Source organism: Lissotriton helveticus, chromosome 1_2 (assembly GCF_964261635.1).
Source record: "Lissotriton helveticus chromosome 1_2, aLisHel1.1, whole genome shotgun sequence".
NCBI classification, from domain to species: domain Eukaryota; kingdom Metazoa; phylum Chordata; class Amphibia; order Caudata; family Salamandridae; genus Lissotriton; species Lissotriton helveticus.
The window spans coordinates 73,043,657-73,063,282 of NC_136058.1; the positions used below are offsets into that span (position 1 = coordinate 73,043,657).

The 19,626-nt window shown below is 45.2% G+C and overlaps 1 protein-coding gene across 2 annotated transcripts in view; it reads right to left on the reverse strand.

The window, feature by feature from the left end:
• The window catches only part of LOC144798032 (methylcrotonoyl-CoA carboxylase beta chain, mitochondrial-like), a 438,830-nt gene that overhangs the window by 401,091 nt on the left and 18,113 nt on the right, over positions 1-19,626 (reverse strand). The window lies entirely within an intron of this gene.

The following is a 19,626-nucleotide window of genomic DNA, read 5'->3' on the forward strand; positions in this document are numbered from 1 at the left end:
AAACGTGCTATGACAAAGGGAAACGGTGGAGGAGGCTGCAAAAAGGGGACTGGGCTTTGGTGTTGCTACCCTCCTCTCACCAGAAATTTAAGGCCGAGTGGGGAGGGCCTTATCTGGTCATATCCACAATCGGAAACACCAGTTACAAACTGCAGGTGCACCCTAGGAAGACCCAGGTGTACCATATAAACATGCTCAAGAAGTGGTTGGGTCCTCCTCCTTCAGATGTACACATGGTCGAACAAACTTCCCCAACAGACAGGAGTACCCTACGACATCTCGTGATCAACGACGAGTTGGTGGCTCAAGAGAAGAACGAATTAATGAACACCCTAATGCAACACGCCCCTGTTTTCTCGGATCAGCCGGGACGGACATCCTTAGCAGAACATCAGATAAGAACCCATCCAGGCCGGGTGGTAAAAATCCGACCATATCGCGTCCCCGAAGCCAGGGATACAGCAAGAAGTGGACGATATGCTGCAACTGGGAGTGATCCGACCCTCAAATAGCCAATGGTCCAGTCCGATAGTGATGATACCCAAACCGGATGGTAGTCGCCGGTTTTGTATGGACTTCCGCGCCCTTAACGATATATCCACCTTTGACGCCTATCCGATTCCCAGGATCGACGAACTTATTGAAAAACTAGGTGAAGCCAAGTACATTAGCACTATTGACTTAACCAAAGGCTATTGGCAGGTGCCCCTGCGGGAGGAAGACCGACATAAAACGGCGTTTTCCACAGACTCAGGACACTACGAGTTCAACGTCCTGCCCTTCGGGCTCCATGGAGCCCCTGCCACCTTCCAGAGACTGATGAACAATGTACTAAAGAAGTTAAAGATGTTTACATCTGCCTATCTGGACGACATCGTAGTATTTAGTCCGGACTGGCAAACCCACCTAGCCCATTTGGATCGGGTGTTGGGGACCCTCGCGAAAGCCGGATTGACCATAAACGCAAAGAAAACACGCTTGGCTTTCCAGAAAGTGAAGTATCTTGGATACGTGCTCGGGCACGGCCTCAGAGCCCCAAATAGAGAAGGTCCGAGCCGTTGCAGAAACCCCCTTCCCGACCACCAAAAAGGAGATGCGTGCCTTCCTTGGTCTAATCGGATACTACAGGAGGTTCATCCCCCAGTTCGCCCAGCTTGCTGCTCCCCTCACTAATGCCCTCCAAACCAACTACAAACAATTCGGGTTGTTATCCCCCTCTTTGGACATGATGAACGCGTTTGCCGAGCTAAAACGGATGATCACCACGACCCCTATCCTGACCTCGCCTGATTTCAACAAACCGTTTTCACTACATACCGACGCCTCGGAGTATGGAATAGGGGCGGTTTTATCACAGATAGGGGAGGACGGGGTGGACCATCCGATATTATACGTTAGTCGGAAACTGTTCCCGAGGGAGTTAAAATACCCGACGGTCGAGAAGGAATGCCTGGCCATCAGGTGGGCCGTAGACAAATTAGCTTACTACCTGGAAGGGCGTCACTTCACCCTGTATACGGACCATGCCCCCCTCTTATGGATGGCCCGCAACCGATCCAATAATCCAAGGGTGTTGCGGTGGTTTTTGGCGCTGCAGCCGTTCGCCTTCACTGTGCATCACAAAAAAGGAGTGGACAACACTGGGGCGGACTACTTATCCTGTCATCCCCTTCCCGAACGGAAGTGTCCAGGGGGGAGGTGTGTAACCAGGAGGCGGAGCACTCGCCCCCTGTAATCCGGAGTGTGCCTGTAAACTATGACCCCCCCTCTTGTCTCCACAAGTGTCCGAGAACGCAAGCTGGAACCCCGTGGTAGAACCGTACAGCTGTGACGAGAAGGACATGGACTACGGTCCCTTTAACTGGACCCGACCAGGTGACGAGGAGGAGGAGCCCGACGTTACCTTAAAGGACGCCCAGCGGTCAACCAGGTGTGTCTTTACACCGGAGGAGCGGTCAGAGCGGAGTGGAGTGGAGGTGCGGCGTGGAGCAGAGGTATCGAGAGGAGCAGAGGATTATCGTGGAGAGGAGGTGCAGCGGCGTGGAGCGGAGGAGAGGCGTGGAGCGGAGGAGAGGCGTGGAGCGGAGGCGAGTCGGGAAGCGGAGGAGAAGCGAGGAGCAGCCGAAGACAGCGTTCACAGGGACGAGAGTGCGGTAACAGCAGAGGCATCAGCAGAGACAGAAGGCGGCGGCCCTTCAAGAGCGGCAGCTGAGTCGGGAGTCTTACCGGAAGAGGAGGAGAAGCCAGGAAGAAGACCCCTCGGATTCCTAAGAGGACCTTCGGGAGCGACGGATCCAGGAGGACAACGGACCCACGCTTCGCCCAGCCACTCCCCCGGAGGGGCGTGGCTATCAGAGGTGCGTGGAAGGGTTGCGGGGTGGTTAAGGTTGGAGAAGAAGGGAGACCCCTAAGCAACCCCTAGCGTACAGTCCCTTGCACATTCCTCACAGACCCGACAGTAAACGAAGCACTGAGTGTTCCCTCACCCCTTTTCCCCGGAAGCATCTGTAGAGTTGTACAGAACACTAATACCTCCTCTGTTTCTGTCTCCCCCTTCGGTGGAGCCTGGGCCACGACGGATCCCGAGGGAGCAAAAGGAAGACGGAGCCCGACCCGACGCCGAGAGGAGGGGGCCATCCGCAAAAGCAGGAAGGAAAGAAGCCGTTCTCCTTGTCCTCTACTGGTCAGACCTACCTGTACAGACAGACTGTTCAAATCAATAAAGCCTAGTTTGAACCCTACCAAGACTCGTATCTTGCCTATCCCCACGCCCCCGGTCACAGTTGTGTTTATCCGTATTTTCGCATTCATTGTTTGAATTGATATCAGAGGCTTAGGTAAACTTCCCTTTTTTCACACCAATAATAAAGGCATTGCACTAATGAACCATAAATACAAGTTACAATAGCATTAACACAGGGACACAAATATTATCTTATCAGAAGACAATCCCCTTCCCTGATATATAGTGTGTTACTGTAAACTGGCAGCCAAAGGCTTTGTGCTGTAGTGGGGTGACTTGTCCCAAGGACAAAATAAACATTAAAACCTGTTGTCCTGGACTCCAAAAAATATGTCCTGGCGTAAAGCAATATATATACCATACCTCTGAGAATTTAAAAGTACCAAAACAATTATAATGCTAAAAATACACCAACAAAAATTCCACTCCAATTTACATAAATAGAACATATTTTCATGAACAAAATGACACCAAAACGACAAAAATACAATAAGGGGACCTGGAGAAATGAATCTTTTAAGTTTGGAATATTAACAGTGCCTAAAAACACATAGTGCCATCCACAAGCAACTATTTCTACTTGACCGGAACAAGGGGCCACCACAATGGAGAGCTAGTCGAAAACACAGGTCGGATCTGCCCCGGTCTGAAAGTTACCTTTACTCTTAGAAAATTTCCAAGAAGTAGACTTCTCAGCAGGGCAAGGCTGGAGGCTGAATCCGAAGACAGGCTCGTCGACAACAACGGGTTGACAAAGGACAAGGTCTTGGTAAAGGAGATAATGAAGATGGGAAACTCAGAGAAGGAGAATCTACATTTTGCTTCCAGGAAGTTGTCGACGTGATTGGATGCTGCTCAGCACCAGACCCTGTGAAGCGTTCTACCTATGGGCTTACACTCTTTTCTGGAAGTCAGATTTCCTCAGTGGGACAAGACTGTAGCCGAAGACGGTTTGACATCATCGGATGACTGCTGAATCAGACTTTCTGCTGTGGAGAAGAATATAGCGGGAGCTGCAGCAAAGTTAGGAACACCGGCAACGCACCTTCCGTTTTCCATGCAAATATTTTCTAAGTCCAGGTTTTTAAGTTTAGGCAGGAGGAGTACACTGACACTAGGACCTCAAGAAAAGCACTTGGGAGCCAGAACTCACTCCAACAGCAGCAACTATGTGGGTCCGGGGAGGACCAGTTGAAACCGGGCAGCTGGGCTCTTCCAGGAAACTGGGCTTCTTGCACCTTTTGTATTGCTGTATCTTAACAGGAAGTCGGCCAACTGCCCTTGGAGGCCACTTCTTTGCCCTGGGTACAAGTAGGAGTAGGTCCAACCAATAGGGTTCCCCCACGAGTCTCAATAGCAGGTGCAGTCCTTCTTCTGTCTTCCACAGGTCCAGTAGTGTTCTGAAGAGGAAGCCAAATTGCTGCCTGGTATTAGCCTGTGGGTGGGGATGACTCTTGGACCCTCCCTATCCAATAAGGAAGACGCTCCCTCCCCGCCTTTGCAGCAGTTTCTGTGTGCCCTGTTGCAAATAATCCCTCAGTGACCCGCTCTACCTAAACTCAAGATGGCAGAACCTTTCTTTTCTTGTGAGAGCTCCTGTGCCCACCCTAAAGGTATGACCAGGGAAATAAGCAATCCCTCCTCATTGGTCTCTCAAATTCATTTTTTTAATGCAGCTCTGCTCCCACTGGGCCTGGTGCCTGACTAGCTGGGGGGACAAAGGCAAAGGGCAGCCCCAGAGGTAGGCCTCGATCAAGATAATTAAGTTCCTGGGCAGTGCTCCATTAGTCATCTTGTCAAGGGAACAGATAACCGCCTCACAACCAAGGCCTTTGTCTCAGCTCTGGGAGCAAGGTCACGCCTAATCAATCATCTAGGAGCTATTCCGCTCCTGAGTGACAGCTGGAAGATCATGCAAATATGCTTCTAGAGGCTTTAGGCAGGCAAAAAAAGCATTTTAAAAGTAATTTTTATCAAATATTTAGTACAAATCTGACTGTACTAATGAATTGGATTTGTATTAAATATTCAAAAATATTCTGGTTCCTAGGCAAAGATAACCTAATTTAAGTTTAATATTAACTCTGTATGCTTTCCTATCGAACAGCTAACCCTGCTACATTGAAACTACCTTTTGGGGCCTTGCCACTGTAAGGGTATGTTTTACATTACATTTATACATGTCCTACTTTTAAATATCAACCATCTGCCATATTAGGCATTAAGGCTTACTTAGGATGACTTATTAACATTTAAAAGGATGGTTTTGTCTCGTCAAACAGGGCTATTTTGGCAGGTCGAATTTGCAGTTTAAACCTGCACATACAGGTTCCTGGAGGCAGGCTGGCAGTCATGATTTGCACTGTTGCTTTTGTGATGCAGCCCACATGTGGTATTTAACTTACGGGCCCTGGGTACACGTTGGAACATATATTAGGGACTTATGGGTAAGTTAAATGTGCCACTTAGGAGTATAGGCAATTTCGACATGTTTTAGTTGTTAGTGCTTCTGCACTGGGGCCTAGTTAGCTGAATCTCAGTGCAAAGTCAAATAAACAGCAGCATCAGTCCAAAACAAAAAGGGGTGTGATAATGCAAAAAGAGGCATTTTGTTACATGATGAAAGGTGAGGAGCAAGTCAGCTATTCCCATAGCAGTTCTCAACATTTAAGTGGAAGAACCTGGAAAGGCCATCTTCATTAGCATGAGCAATCCCAGGTCGGTGTGCCCCTGTAAAGTCCATACCCTGAAGGGAGTTGGACCACTTCAACATTTTGGGGGGTTTCCCTCTCATTTACATGAGCCATCTAAGATACCTTTGGGCAGTTTGAACCTTAAAGTGAGTCCCAAACAAGTAGGGTCTCAGCTTCTTCAGTGAATAAACCACAGCAAAGGCTTCCCTCTCTATGGCACTCCAATGCTGCTCCCTCAGGAGTAGTAGCCTGCTGATAAAAGCACCTGGTTGATTCTCCCCCTCATCATTTATTTATCTCCGATAATTCTGCCCCAATAGCATGTTCTGAACCATCCGTTTGGAAAAACAAACTCCTTGCTGAAATCAGATGCCTTGATTTCAGGAACTGTACACAATGCATCTTTCAGGGTGTCAAAGGCCCTCGGATACTCCTCAGTCCCTACGATCTTCTTTGGCTGCTTCTTTGAAGTTAGTGAAGGCTACAATACCATACCCCTTGATGAATAAACCTGACATACCCAGTCAGATCTAGGAAAGCTCTAACCTGAGTCTGGGTTTCTGGAGCAATGACTGTTTGGATCGTAGGCTGGGGATGCTGTGCATGTCCTCCACCAACTCGGTGGACACTAAGACCCCTGCCCTACCTGGCACTTGCTGGCCTTGATAGATCTGCCTATTGCAGGGAGTAATTCTCTGAGATGGGCCAGGTGTTCCTGTCAGGTAGAGCTAAAGACCACAATATTATCAAGATATACTGCACTAAAAGTATTCAGTGCAGACAGTACCCTGTTCACCAGCCGCTGGAAGGTGGCAGGGGCATTCTTACTTTGACTGGTAAGCTGAAGGGGAGTTTCTGATTATAGATCAAACTGTACTTTCTGGAGTGTTAAGGTGCACTAAACAGTGTAGCCTAGCAGGAGGCCGATATGACTAGAGGCTTCTAGTTACCATGACACTACAGACAAGTCACTTAGGTTCAATAATAACTCGCTGAAGACTAAAATGTTATCTTCTTTTTGTCACAGCACGAGTTATGTTGCGTATATGGTGCTGCTGGCTTAATTTGTGCACCAGCAGTTTAAATGTCAAAACAAAAAGCCCTCATATGAGATTAGAGCGTCTACATCCAACAAATAGTACCTAGCAAAAGAAGCTTTTAAGATACATCAATTTAAGATTCACACTCGTTACTTTGGCTCTGGCAATTACATAATACAAAACAATTCATACGCTAAAAAAGAAATTCCAAAATATTAGGAAGCAAAAAACACCAGTAATCCAAATAAGAAGAAAAAAACTAGAATAACCCACCCAAAATGGTTTTAGGGCCAGATGTACTATAACACTGGTTGCATTCACTAGCCGCAATTTGCAGCCAATGTTGATTTTGCGATCCAACCTATGTACCCATAGGCCGGGTCCCAAAATTCCAAAATAAAGTGGGTTGCACTCTGACACTGATGAGGCACATCGCACAATGAGACTCCCACTGACTGGCCACCATCAAAGGGTTGGTAACTTGCACGGATCAAGGGTCAGACGACTACTATGTCTGTGACTGTATATAAGGAAAAACTTTTTTTTTTTTTTTTTAGAAACTAAATGCACACAATTTTCCTTTAAGAAAACGGCACTGTATTATGCATATTTTAAAGTTTCACTAAGAGCTGAAAGTGGCCCAGTGGACCATAGCCTACTGTCGCTGAAACCTTTTTCAACATTCACATAGATGACCCCTCCTTATTTGCAAATCAATTACCATCCTAACTTGAGTGGAGGCGTCAGTGACATTTCAAAGGAATTACGATCGAAAACCATTGATACCGGTCATACCAAATCACTATTTGCAAGGGACACCCACAACATACCCCTCCCAAAAAGCAATTCAGTATGGAGTTGTAAACTCATTTTAGAAGATGGCAAAAAATGTACAGATTTTTAGCAATTTACTCAAAGCAGAAATACTTTTGCCTCAGTAAACAGTAAACAGAATCGGACTTATGGCCATAAAAACGCTTAGTATACCTGTCCCTCGGAGTCTAGAGTTTTTTTTAAAGATTTATTTCTCAGGGACTTATGTAAATATTTTGAAATTCAACTCTGTTTTTCCAAAATAAGATATAACTTAGAAACAGGTCAACATTTTTTTACAATATGAATAGTTTCGCCTTCAGTTTGTCAATGCATCTAAGACAGAGACGCCAAGTAAATTCTTTATGTCAGTACGCCTGTATCATGTCCCCTGAGTTTCAGGTAAAGTACAGCATTCAACGAGTACACTGCATTCCTCAAGATCTTCATGGGACACCCTGTGCTCAATCACATATAATAAGTCTAAATAACCATATTTACAAAGTATACTCTACACCTAGGCACAGGTTTCACAAGGGAACAGCGCACCAGCTAGAACAACTAAGTTTTCTGAGCTTGATAAATTGGGAGTGTCACAATTTTCTAGGAAGGGAAATTCAGAAACAAGGTAAAAAAAAGGCTGCAATTTTTTTAAAACTCTCTTGTCAAATAACCTGATAGAAAAAAGAGAGCCGGCCGCTGCCCATTTCTACCCGCATATACTAAAGAAAGAGAATGAAACGTGAGGTCAAGTAACAACTTGAAGTTTTCCGGAATAACACAAACTCTTTCAGGATCAACAATCCAGTTTATTTTCTCAACTGGGCTTCGATCAGTTAATATAGGGCAGAATCTCCTCACAAAACTCATTGCCAGCATGAAGCCCTGATACAGCCCAACTTGGCCACAGTTTAAGGGACAGTGGATAATGACATCCTCTTGGAAAGGGTGTGAAAATGGCCAGAGGTTTCGCCGGGTTGAACTCAATGGCCTTATCAATTTAACAGGAACTTAATTGGAGAACTATTACTCCAAAAGAGCTTTAGTGGTGGGATCAGTTCACTTAGCAGAAGGTGATTATGTACGTAGCAAAGTATAGAACTCAGAGCCCAAGATTAGTAGTTCTCGCACACCTCGTAGGATTCACACATTCTCTTTGGTCATGGATTTTAAACAGTCATCAGGTGAGACTAAGTGCTACAACCTCTTCAGTGAAGAATATAATCTGCAGTTTAGTCTAAGGACTTTTGAGGTCACTCCAGTTTTTCAATATCAACAACCTGTACCTGGGGAAGTTAAGCATGAAATATTGGCTGTAGTTCCAAATGATGTATTCATCCATCTAAACATGGATGGTCCTGTAATTCAGAAGGAAATCAGACTTTCTAATGTATTCCTACTACTGAATGATAGCAAACCTTCTTACCTGCTAGGAACCCAGGTCAAACACCTTGTGACAAAGCAACAAAGCTGGACATCAAATAGCTTAGATAGCCTCAACAGCTGGGAGTAGCCGTAACTCCAAAGTGGAAACTTAAGAAGTTTGACATCTAGTTAATCTGTGATTGATCCTATCTTCACAGATCAGAATACAGTTGTAGTAAAAAGAACCAACGTCCATTTTATGAAGCTATGAAGCCTATACGTGTTAAAACACTTGAAACCTCAGAGTGAAATCAGAAGGGCGCTGTTACAGTATGGACTACTGAAAGAAGATTCAGAACTAGACAACATACCTGAACCCAAGAAACATGAAACATCTGAGCTGCTTTGAATGAATTCTAGTGACTCTCATGAGGCACAACAAATTATATTTGATATTGTGTACAGTCTAGAAAGATTCATTTCACCTTAGATCGAAAATCTCAGATTGTGCAATGCCACCAAGATCAACCAACTAAGAATAAGGTTCAATAAGGAGAGATTGCAAGTCTCTGGTATATGCCAGAGGGCCTCACATAGCTCCCTCTTTCAAGATGGCTATAAAGATGACCTCTAATCCAGAGAGGCCTAGCAATCGATAGGACCACATCATATACATGTATCCAAACTGCCAATCAGACGTGCATTTCATATTTGATTCTCCTTCCTTCATCCCAGCAGTATGGCTGACTGACACATGAACACCTCACTTAACTGAAAAACAAGTGTTGCGATGCACACACTTGGCACAATATTATATCATTGTTGCTAGAAATACATTGGGCAACACATTTCTGGTTCTCCAACCATCTTTGAGTAAGACAAGCCGGCATAATAAAGGGATCTGGGCTGCAAGAGAAATGACTCTTTTGCACTTAGTGTTATTTGCAGAGAAGTTTGCGGTCAGGTCCGTTGTTATCAGATAAAGTGTCCTTTAGGTGGTCACTTGTGGTGTAGGCGTCCAACAAAGCTGCTACATGCTCAGCACAAGGCTTTTATTAGTCAGCATGGCCAGTTTTTCCGATGATTAATTTCTCTAGTGTTTTTATGCTTTACTTTTTACTATACTTGCCAAGTTACTGGGAGAAAATCATTGCCTCAACCTGCCTCAGGAATCACAGTGCAAGACTAAAAGACAGTGGTCATCCTGCTATTAAAAGTAAATACCATGTTTACAAATTAGAATGCTGTATGCTGGAGATTCCTCGTCCCAATAATGGGTGACAGCACCATAGTTTTCCTCCCGTTTACTGGTCACAGTCTTAAGCGCCTATGACAGAGCTCCAAGGAGCTTTTATGACTGTTTAAAACCAACAATTGACACTGGATAAAAGCTGCTTTCCCACTGTCTCTACCAGAAGCACTCAAAGATATACCAGTACTTATTCTTGGAAACTTCAGCCTTAATACTGAACCTAATTCTCCAACAACACTGCAGGAATTTGTTAATTTCTCATTCCATTATCTCTGTGATAGGCTATTATCACTTCACTGTTTCCACACCAGTTCCTACAGGGACTCTAGTAGGTCTTACTGAGGGCGAAGGGGCAATTTATTCACATCTAGCACCTCCCCTACTCCTTAACTATTTTACTGTATCTATATAGCATACCATGGTAGCAGTTTTCATTTGCTTTATGGCTTAACAGGAGAAGGTGTTACACTGACTATCTACACTCTGGTCATTGTTTTTCAGTTTAAAGCGCCAGAATACCCGTAGGGTGACAGTCTGCGCTATATAAGAATTGCATTCAATCCTTCATTCATTCATTCTCGTAGATTACTGAAAGATAAATCGAATTGTGCCCTTTAAAAATTGATATGTAGAAGTATATTTCATTTAGGAAAATTCAGATTGGTTCTCAAAATCCCTAAACAAAGCATAATGCCTCTACAATATCAGGCTACTAGGTGCTGAACTGAGCAATATACAGAGACAGCCTCCACCACCCACACATAGATGTGAATGTTTAGATATAGGAGCACACGCTCTACAAAATGTATTTGGGTGTAGACACTGTATTTAATAACAAACAATGAACAAATAAATTAGTATTGTAACATATAAGACTAAAATTACTTTAAGCATGTCACCTTTTTGATTTTCTATTCTTCTTGGACTATAAATTTGAAATGTATCGGTCTCTTACTCTTCTTTGTTTCTGTCAACACATAATTGACCTTGAAAAGGTTAACATGCATTTACTGGTCAGCCCAGAGGAAATCACACTCAACAATCAAAATAAAAAACTTTTTTTCCAAATCGTTCTACTATGTTTCAATACATTATTCAGTACAAAAATAAAGAACATCGAAGATAACCACCAGAGGGTGACAATTGTCATCTAATCTCGACAATATGTTGTATAGAATGCAAGGGCACCTCCATAAGACCAACCCGTTCCCCCCAAGGATATATCAGCACCTCTAACATGATACAATAACAAAAATGCTCCGTCAAAACACGGTCCCTTAAGACATTTGGCCCCAGCACTACTTTCAGCCCCATGACGCCAAATCTAGTTTCACCTCAATATAACAAAAAAAACTCTCAGATCTGGGGTAGGGCAATTCTGGAGGTACCTCACTTATGTGGGTTTGCCTAGTGCCTGCGATAGTAAACGGCCCAAAACGCAACGTGGACACACCACATTTTTACAGTGAAAACGGACCCTTTTTTGAAAAAGTGCCTAGCTGTAGATTTTGAACCCTAGCTCTGACGGCACCCAAGGAAACCTAGCAAACCTATACATTTTTTAAAGCTAGACACCCAGGGAAATCCAGGAGGGGGTGACTTGTGTTGCTTTCACCAGGTTCTGTTACCCAGAATCCCCTGCAAACCTCAATCTTTGTCAAAACAAACACATTTTCCTCACATTTCTGTGATGGAAAGTTCTGGAATCTGTGTGGATCCACAAAATTCTACCCTCCCCACATTCCCCCAGGCCTTCCGATAAAAATGGTACCTTATCGCTTGGGTGGGTCGAGTACCTGCGACAGGCAAGGGGCCAAATCATATTGAGGAGACATCAAAATTACCTATCACAAAACAACCTGGTTTTGCAAGGGGGTTCACCTGGGGTTTTGGCTCCGGGCTCGGTGGCCATCTAGGGAAACCTACCAAACCCACACATTTTTTTAAACTAGACACCTGGGAGAGTCCAGGGGGGTATGGCGTGTGCGGATCCCCCAACGTTTTCCAACCCAGAATCCCCTGCAAACCTCAAATTTACCTGGAAAAAAAAATCACGTTTCTATAAAATTTCTGTGTGGGAAAGTAGTGGGATCAACAGGCTGACACAAATTTCCTACCACCCAGCGTTCCACAAGCACTCCTGATTAAAATGATACCCGGGGAGAGTCCAGCAAGGTATATCTTGCGTGGATCCCCCAACCTTTTCCTACCCGGAATCCCCTGCAAACCTCGAATTTAGCTGTAAAAAAACGAATTTTCCACATACTTTTGTGTGGAATCACCGTGCCTGCACAAATGTCCTACCCCACAGCGTTCCCCTCAGTCTCCTGAGTAAAAATACTGAAATTAAAATAAAAACTTCAAGTGCAGGTTAATAAGTAAGAAGAAGACATAACTGGTCATACATTGACTTATATTCTCCCTAAGTATAAAATAAAGAAAATACAGTAAAGGGAAGCTACCCTGTTATTTTGGCGGGTATTCCGTGATACAAAAAAACTAAAGTGAAACCAACAGCACCCGTAGAAGCAACAACACAGTCCCCAGAGAAGCCCCCTGTCTTATGGTCTTTACCCCATTTTTCAAAATGTAGGGTACCAGGATGCTGTCCGAGTTGTACCTATTTATTTATGAGTTTTTTTATAGCGTTGGCTAGACCCGAAGGTATCCTTTACATAATCAAGAGCAAGGCAATAATCCAGGCACCAAGTATATGACATGCAACAATCTTAGGTTCGAGAACAAGGACCAGAACCGAACAACAATAAATGCACATAAAAAATATTAGGCAATGCGGGTGGAATACAATGCGTAAACAAAACAGAAGTTCAGCCCTGAGGGCAGTTACAGATTGTGGTCAAGTCTCAAATCAAGAGAGCGACCTTCTAGGCACAAGAGGCAAACAGAAATAGACAGCCAACTGTTAAACAGGGTCAAAGAGAGACTAATAGAACCGAGTTCAAGAATTGCGCATGTGTTCCAGTATTTGTTGAGGAGATGGCGTTTCAGGTCTCTTTTGAAGCAATTGAAGGAGGGGTTGCATTGTAGGTCCCTCGGGAGAGAGTTCCTATTGCTGGGAGAGAACCTAAAAAAGAGAAACAAGAATCATGGGGAAACAATGCAACTTCGGACCCGACCCCTATAACTCCTCGGGCTGGTCCAGAACCGGACCAAAGAATCAGACTAAATTGAATTGCAGCACACTGCGAGACAGGCAGAATGCTCTAGCAGCCTTTCCCCCTCCAAGGACAATGGACAATGGGACATGTTGTTAGGCTGGGAGATACTTCTGCAGAGACTCTGAGAGTGGAAGCTGCAGAGGCAGAAGGGGAGTGGGAAGAAAGGCCTCACATGGGTGCAGATGAGCAGGACACTAACCGGAGACCATATCATTTCCACCTGCAACCTACACTGAGGTTACTAATGGCAATGAGAGACACCGCAGATTGAGAAAGAAGTCAATCTTAAATACTAGTAGGTCAGATTTAACACTTATAGAAATAGAACAAAAGGATGGTAGTTACTATTGCCAACCGTTCTTGGATTAATTGGCAAGTTGGACTAAAAATAAAGGGGATAGCTATGGCCTGACAAGGGTCTTTTCAACCCGTCGACTTAGTAACTGCTAAAGATTGTATACGGCAGGGACAGGGCAATCCAGAGTGCAATTACCCCTATATGCAAGAGTGCCTCCTGGTCTGGGAGGAGTATGCTCATTAGACCATTAGAATCAAAGGTAGTGAAAATAACACAATAATTCACTACTGGTATTAGCATTAGGCATAAGCATTAGGAATAAACACACTATGAGTAATCACATTAGGCAGGAACAACATTATGCATCATCACATTAGGGCCTTGCGCCCTACCAGCACACCAGGTGCTCACAGGCCAACTGGCCTTCCTCGAGCCCATCAGGGACTTCTCCCGCCATGCCCTATGTCCAAATAGTTAGGCCACTAAGCTGCCACGGCAGCAGGGTACAGGCCCCACAGGCCGGTACCAAAAATATGGGTGTAGGGGTGTAATTCACTCTGGTCCCTCTTGAGACCCAAAATTCCCCCAACGTTGCAGCTGCCGCGATCTGGAGGTAGAGCTGTGTGCAAAACTCTAGGCACCAACAGTGCCTTGGGAGCCCCCCTCACCGGGACTTCTATTTTGGGCCACAAAGGAAGGCCCCTTTCGTTGCAGCTACCTGCGGTCTGGCGACGTAGCTGTAATTATGGCCCTGTACCCACAGTGCTTCGGACAGGCCCAACTTACCGGGGGCTTTCTTCTCCTGTGGCAACGAGCAGAACTTCAGCCGGGAGCCTGCGAGGCTCCGGTCCTCTTTTCCCGGGGCCCGGAGAGTCCGCCTCTCAATGCAGGCACACGGAGGTCTCTCAGCATGGAGCAGTCTCTACGTCAAGCCCCTTTTTCTTTCCGAGTGGCATGTGGGCTCCCACCAGCATGTGGGGGCCCCCTCCCACCGCCAGGCTCAATCGTGCCTGACTTCCGGCAACTACGTTCACCCTGATAGGTCCGCCGTGCGTGGCTCAGCCACTCCCACAACCAGGCAGCTTGCCTGGTTTCCTGGATGCCGTTCGTGGTGCGGCGGCTTTCGGTGCAACAAAAATGCGGACTGGGCTCCCGCTCCACCTCCAGGCAGCACGGGGGAATCCCCACGCTGGGATTCCTCAGAAGATTTTACGGCACAGCGCTGTCCAGCATCAAGACCCATGGGGCACTCCTCACGCCCCGGGTGGTGTGGGCCCCCTCTGAAGCTCCGCTCACTTTAGGGAGGTAAGCACAGCCCACGCTGAAGGGCATAAGTGCTCCTCCCATCCTTGGCACCAGGAAGTGTTGGAACCCCACTCTTTGGGCTCAGGCAAAAAAGATGTTGCGCTATAGAGGCGCTAAGTCCCAAGCTCCCTGGAGCAAAGCTGGGCACAGGCAGGCCAGCACGTAGGGACCCCGAGGGGTTAGCAGCTGGGTCCCACGGCGGTTCCGCCTGACACCCAGCAGTCCTTCGGCTCCAAAACAGGTACAAGTAAGCACACCAACATGAGGGTCACAGCCCCAATATTTATATCAGCCAGGTTTTTGTTCTGCCACAGGGCTTGGGGATCCAGTCGCAACTGGTTCTGGGGGTACTGAAGCAATTTCTATACAGTGCTCACACCCTCTTTTGTCAGGTTAAGCTCTGGCCCCAGACACACCACAGGGGGGCGGAGCCAGAATTGTACTAGCCAGGCACAGACCTATTCAGGGTCAGGGGCTACTCCTCCCACTACATTGAATGCAGATCAGGTCCATTCAGCCTCGCGCTGACTGACCCAGCACCACACCATGTGCCCATCATTGCGCAGTATTTATTATCACTATTTCAAACAAACCAAACTTGGCCAAGCTGCTCCTCTCATATCAGAAATTACCACTGAAACACTTATCAGGGAATCCCCAATGCATTCCTATGAGAGGGCAGCCTCATAGCAGTGAGAAACCAAAATGGCTGTTTGTCACAACCAGGACATGTCATACAATTAAGGTACATGTCCTACCTTTTACCTACAATGCACCCTGCCCATAGGGCTAGCTAGGGCCTACCTTAGGGGTGACTGACATGTAGTAAAAGGGGAGTCACAGATGTGGCACCCACTTTATGTGCCACGTCACAGCGGCAGTAAACTGCGCGGACAGGCCATGCAATGGCAGAGGCCTGAGACAGGTTTGAAAGGCTACTTGGTGGGTGACACACGCAGCGTTACAAGCTCACCAGTAGCATTTAAGTTACTGGCCCTGGGTACCTGAGCTACCACTTTACAAAGGACTGACAGGTAAATTGAATACGCCAAACAGGTGTAGACTAATCTTACCATGTTTACCACAAAGAGCATACACACTTTACACTGGACAGCAGTGCTAAAGTGCCCAGAGTCCTAAAACCACCAACACCAGGTCAGAATAAATACCAGGAGGAAGGCAAAAAGTTCAGGGACGACCCTGCAAAAAGGGCCAAGTCCAACAGAGACAAAGAAAATATCATTTTTATCAAAGCAGGGTTCCCTCAAATAACATTGATAAATAAATAGTTTGAGGGATCATCCTTTAATATGTCTGGGATGCGAAACGGTGGACATACTCAGACAGACCAAACACTGGAGCCCTTATGGCAGAGAGCATAAAACCAACTGAAGACATTGCAGGATTCCTCATCAGAATGACAAAACAATTGGTACAGGAATTAGGATGTAACTGGGAAAACACTGGACGGAATGCAATATTTTGTAACATATTGAAGAGGGGCCAACTCACAGATTTACAACTAAAACTAGACAGAGTAGTGGGAATGGAGGCAAAACCAAGGCTGAAAATACAAGCACATATGATAAATTATTTCAAGCGAAAACAAGAAAATGGTAATGAGAGGACAGAATCCGCAGAGGCAGAACAGGCCGCAACAGATGCAATGGGCTACCTAACAACAAGTAACACAGGGACCGTTGCAGGTCCCTCAGGATCAGTGGACTGCACAAAAGGGGCAAATGCCACAGAACATACCCAGGTTGTCATAATTACTACAGGAAGACCAACACAGGTCCAGATGGGAGGAGTAACTGTGCAAGGAGGCAATCCCTTTATGCGCAACCCCAAATGTCCAGAGGGAAACCGACCAACAGTTATACTCAATGAAAGAGACCACAGACAACCATAATGTGTCCAATACTATCGGTAATCCACAGGTCAGAGGAGGATCCCAATGTGATGGTAGCCATAGATGGTCGCTTCCTATAGTTTTCTAATCGACACTGGGACCACCAAATCTTGCATTAGAGAAGGAACACTACCACTTTCTCACATGTCAATGGACACACAAGGGTTTTCTTGGGCTGTCAGGAGGGTTCCTTTTACTGAATCAGTGAGCAAGATTTTAGAAGATGAACAAATTGAAGGACCTTTGTTATACTCTCCAGTGGCGCCGGTCAACCTTATCGGAAGAGACCTAATGAGTAAGCTCAAAATCACCATCTCTCATGGGTCAATGGTATGCCACGCACCTGGTATCACACCAGTTAGGATGTTGTCACTCTTAGCTCATGAGGACTTGGGACAACAGGTCAGAGCAATTCATGTGGGGAGGCAAATATGTTTTGATATTGCATACACCAGCGCTACTGGGGAAGACAGTGCAGTTACCAAAATAACAATTGTTCAGACCCGAAAGGCCTGTGGATCCCATATAAGAACCTAACATGGTGCTAGAAATAGTAGCCCTTGAAGTATTTGCGGATCCAAAGTTCAAATTGAAAGACTTATTAGATGAAGAAATGTTTAATGACAGCCCATCAATTGAAACAGTGGTATTTGAAATGGATATTCCCATTAGAGTGCAACTGCAATGCAGGACGGTGCCAAAAGAGAGACAAGAGAGTACAATAAGAGAAAAGGATTTTAGAAAAGGATGGTATGTCTCTTGATCATAGAGATGTGCTACCATACCAGCAGTGATGGGCTGGATCACACCCACAGTCACTAAAGACAGAAAATGAATGACTAGATAGTTGATTGCAAGGCAATCAAGTGCAGTGCAAAACACAAAAATAAGTGGTGAATTAAAATAGGATGATGAGGCCAAAAATGGAGAAAATTTGATTAGAATACAGACTCATCCCCTAATTAAAAATAGAATAGAATAGAATGGCCTTTTTTCTGCAGTTATTTGTTTAAACTGCCCCTTGCACTGTTCTATCACTGCTGGTATGGTAGCACGTCTCTATGATCAAGAGACATACCATACCGCTATATGGATGACCAAATGATAAGATTGATCACGATGATACATTGATGGCAATCCAGCTATACGGGCTTGGATCTTACCACATATCACTCTTTCGTTCTCTTCCCTTTGTTAAGTTCTGTCTCTTGGGCTGTTTTGTGACTTGGGTACCAACTTACTTATGAGGAGTTAAGGTTAGCCCGCCATAATATTGGCCTTTAGAACCCCAGTTCTTTCTGTTGATCATATTCTAGTTTGTATGCTTGCAGAAAAAGGATACAAAGTGGACAAAGACAAATTAGAATATGTGCAGACAAAGGTTCATTATTTTAGACAGATGCTATCCAAAGACGGGAGGAGGGTGACACCTGACAGAGCAGAGAGTATCAGAAACATGCCCAAGCCAACCACCACAAAACAAACACAGAAGTTCCTAGGACTTTGCAATCAGGTAAGACAGTGGGTACTTGATTATGTCACCTTGACTGCACCACTTCGGACTGCTCTAAAGAGTCCCAGACCAATGAGAATAAAATGAATTGGACTGATGAAAGAGACACAACATGTCAAGAGCTAAAAAAGCAATATCAAATGCTCCAGTATTAGGTGCACCTGACTACAGCAAAATATTCTACCTCTTCGGTCATTGTAATGGAATGGCAATGATGAAATCACTGACTCAAAAGACATCCGTATGATACAAACCAATTGCCTACTACAGTGGGCTGCTGGATCCCTCCATAAAACCCATGTGAGTAAGCGCTTGTTACAGCAGCATTTGCTGTCCAGAAATGCACCACCATGGTGATGGGATCACCTTTAACACTGTTTGTACAGCATGCGCTATTTGCTATCTTGCAAAGAAGCTAGAGCAACCTCAAAACTCAGACGGCATCTGGGTACGAAGTAATACATTCAGTACCATTGTTGCAAGTGGTCCGCTGTCGCACAGTTAATTCAGCAACATTCTTTCCATACCCAGTTACTGAAGATGAACAAGTACATGACTGTGCAAATTACATAACAGATGAAGGAAGTAAGGTGGGAGAAGATCCCATCCCAAGGAGCATGGTGTTTTTTGATGATGGGTCCTCTTTCATAGATCCGTATACTGGGATCAAATGTTCAGGAGCAGCCGTTTTAAGAGCCGAACAGCAGGGACCAGCAGACAAATTATTAGCCAGATGCCACTACCTTCTCATTTTTCAGCACAGGCGGCAGAATTGGTGCTCATTATTGAAGCATTGTAGCAAGCCGAGGGACTAGAGGTCACCATTTGCTCAGATTCAGGATACGTCACCACCACTGTACATTCTAGCATTTGCAGATGGGAAAGAAGGGGATTTCTTAAATCTGATGGGTCTTCTGTGATGCACAAAGATTTATTGGCACAATTAATAAAAGCTCTAACTCTCCAATCTAAAGTAGCAGTGATAAAGTGTGCAGCGCACACCAATCAGCAAGACCTTATCTCCAGGGGTAATGCTCTGACAGACTGGGCTGCAAAAGAAGCATTCCCAAATTAAAATGCATATGATGAACACACTTTTGATATGATGACAAGCAGGCAACAGGATGCTATGGAATTACCACCCCCATATACAGAGACAGCAAAGTTACATTTGTGTGAATTGCAAGAACAAGCACTACCTCATAAAAGGGTGCTGTGGGAACAGCGAGGCTGCACACAGTCAAAACAGATTTCATTTACAGGCAATAGGGCATAGGCAAGCCAGTAGTGCCACAAGCCCTGTTGTACATGGTTCTAGACCAACTACATCTCCCAGCACACACCACAAAGGAGTATCTTCTTGCAAAACCACAGGTAGATAGGTTTATTCCACATTTATCTGAAATAATCACTATGCACATAGCAGAATATACAGTATGTCAACAGTATAGCCCTAACCTTACATTAAAAGTGATCACCTCAACAATACCACACCCAACAGTCCATTTAAAAA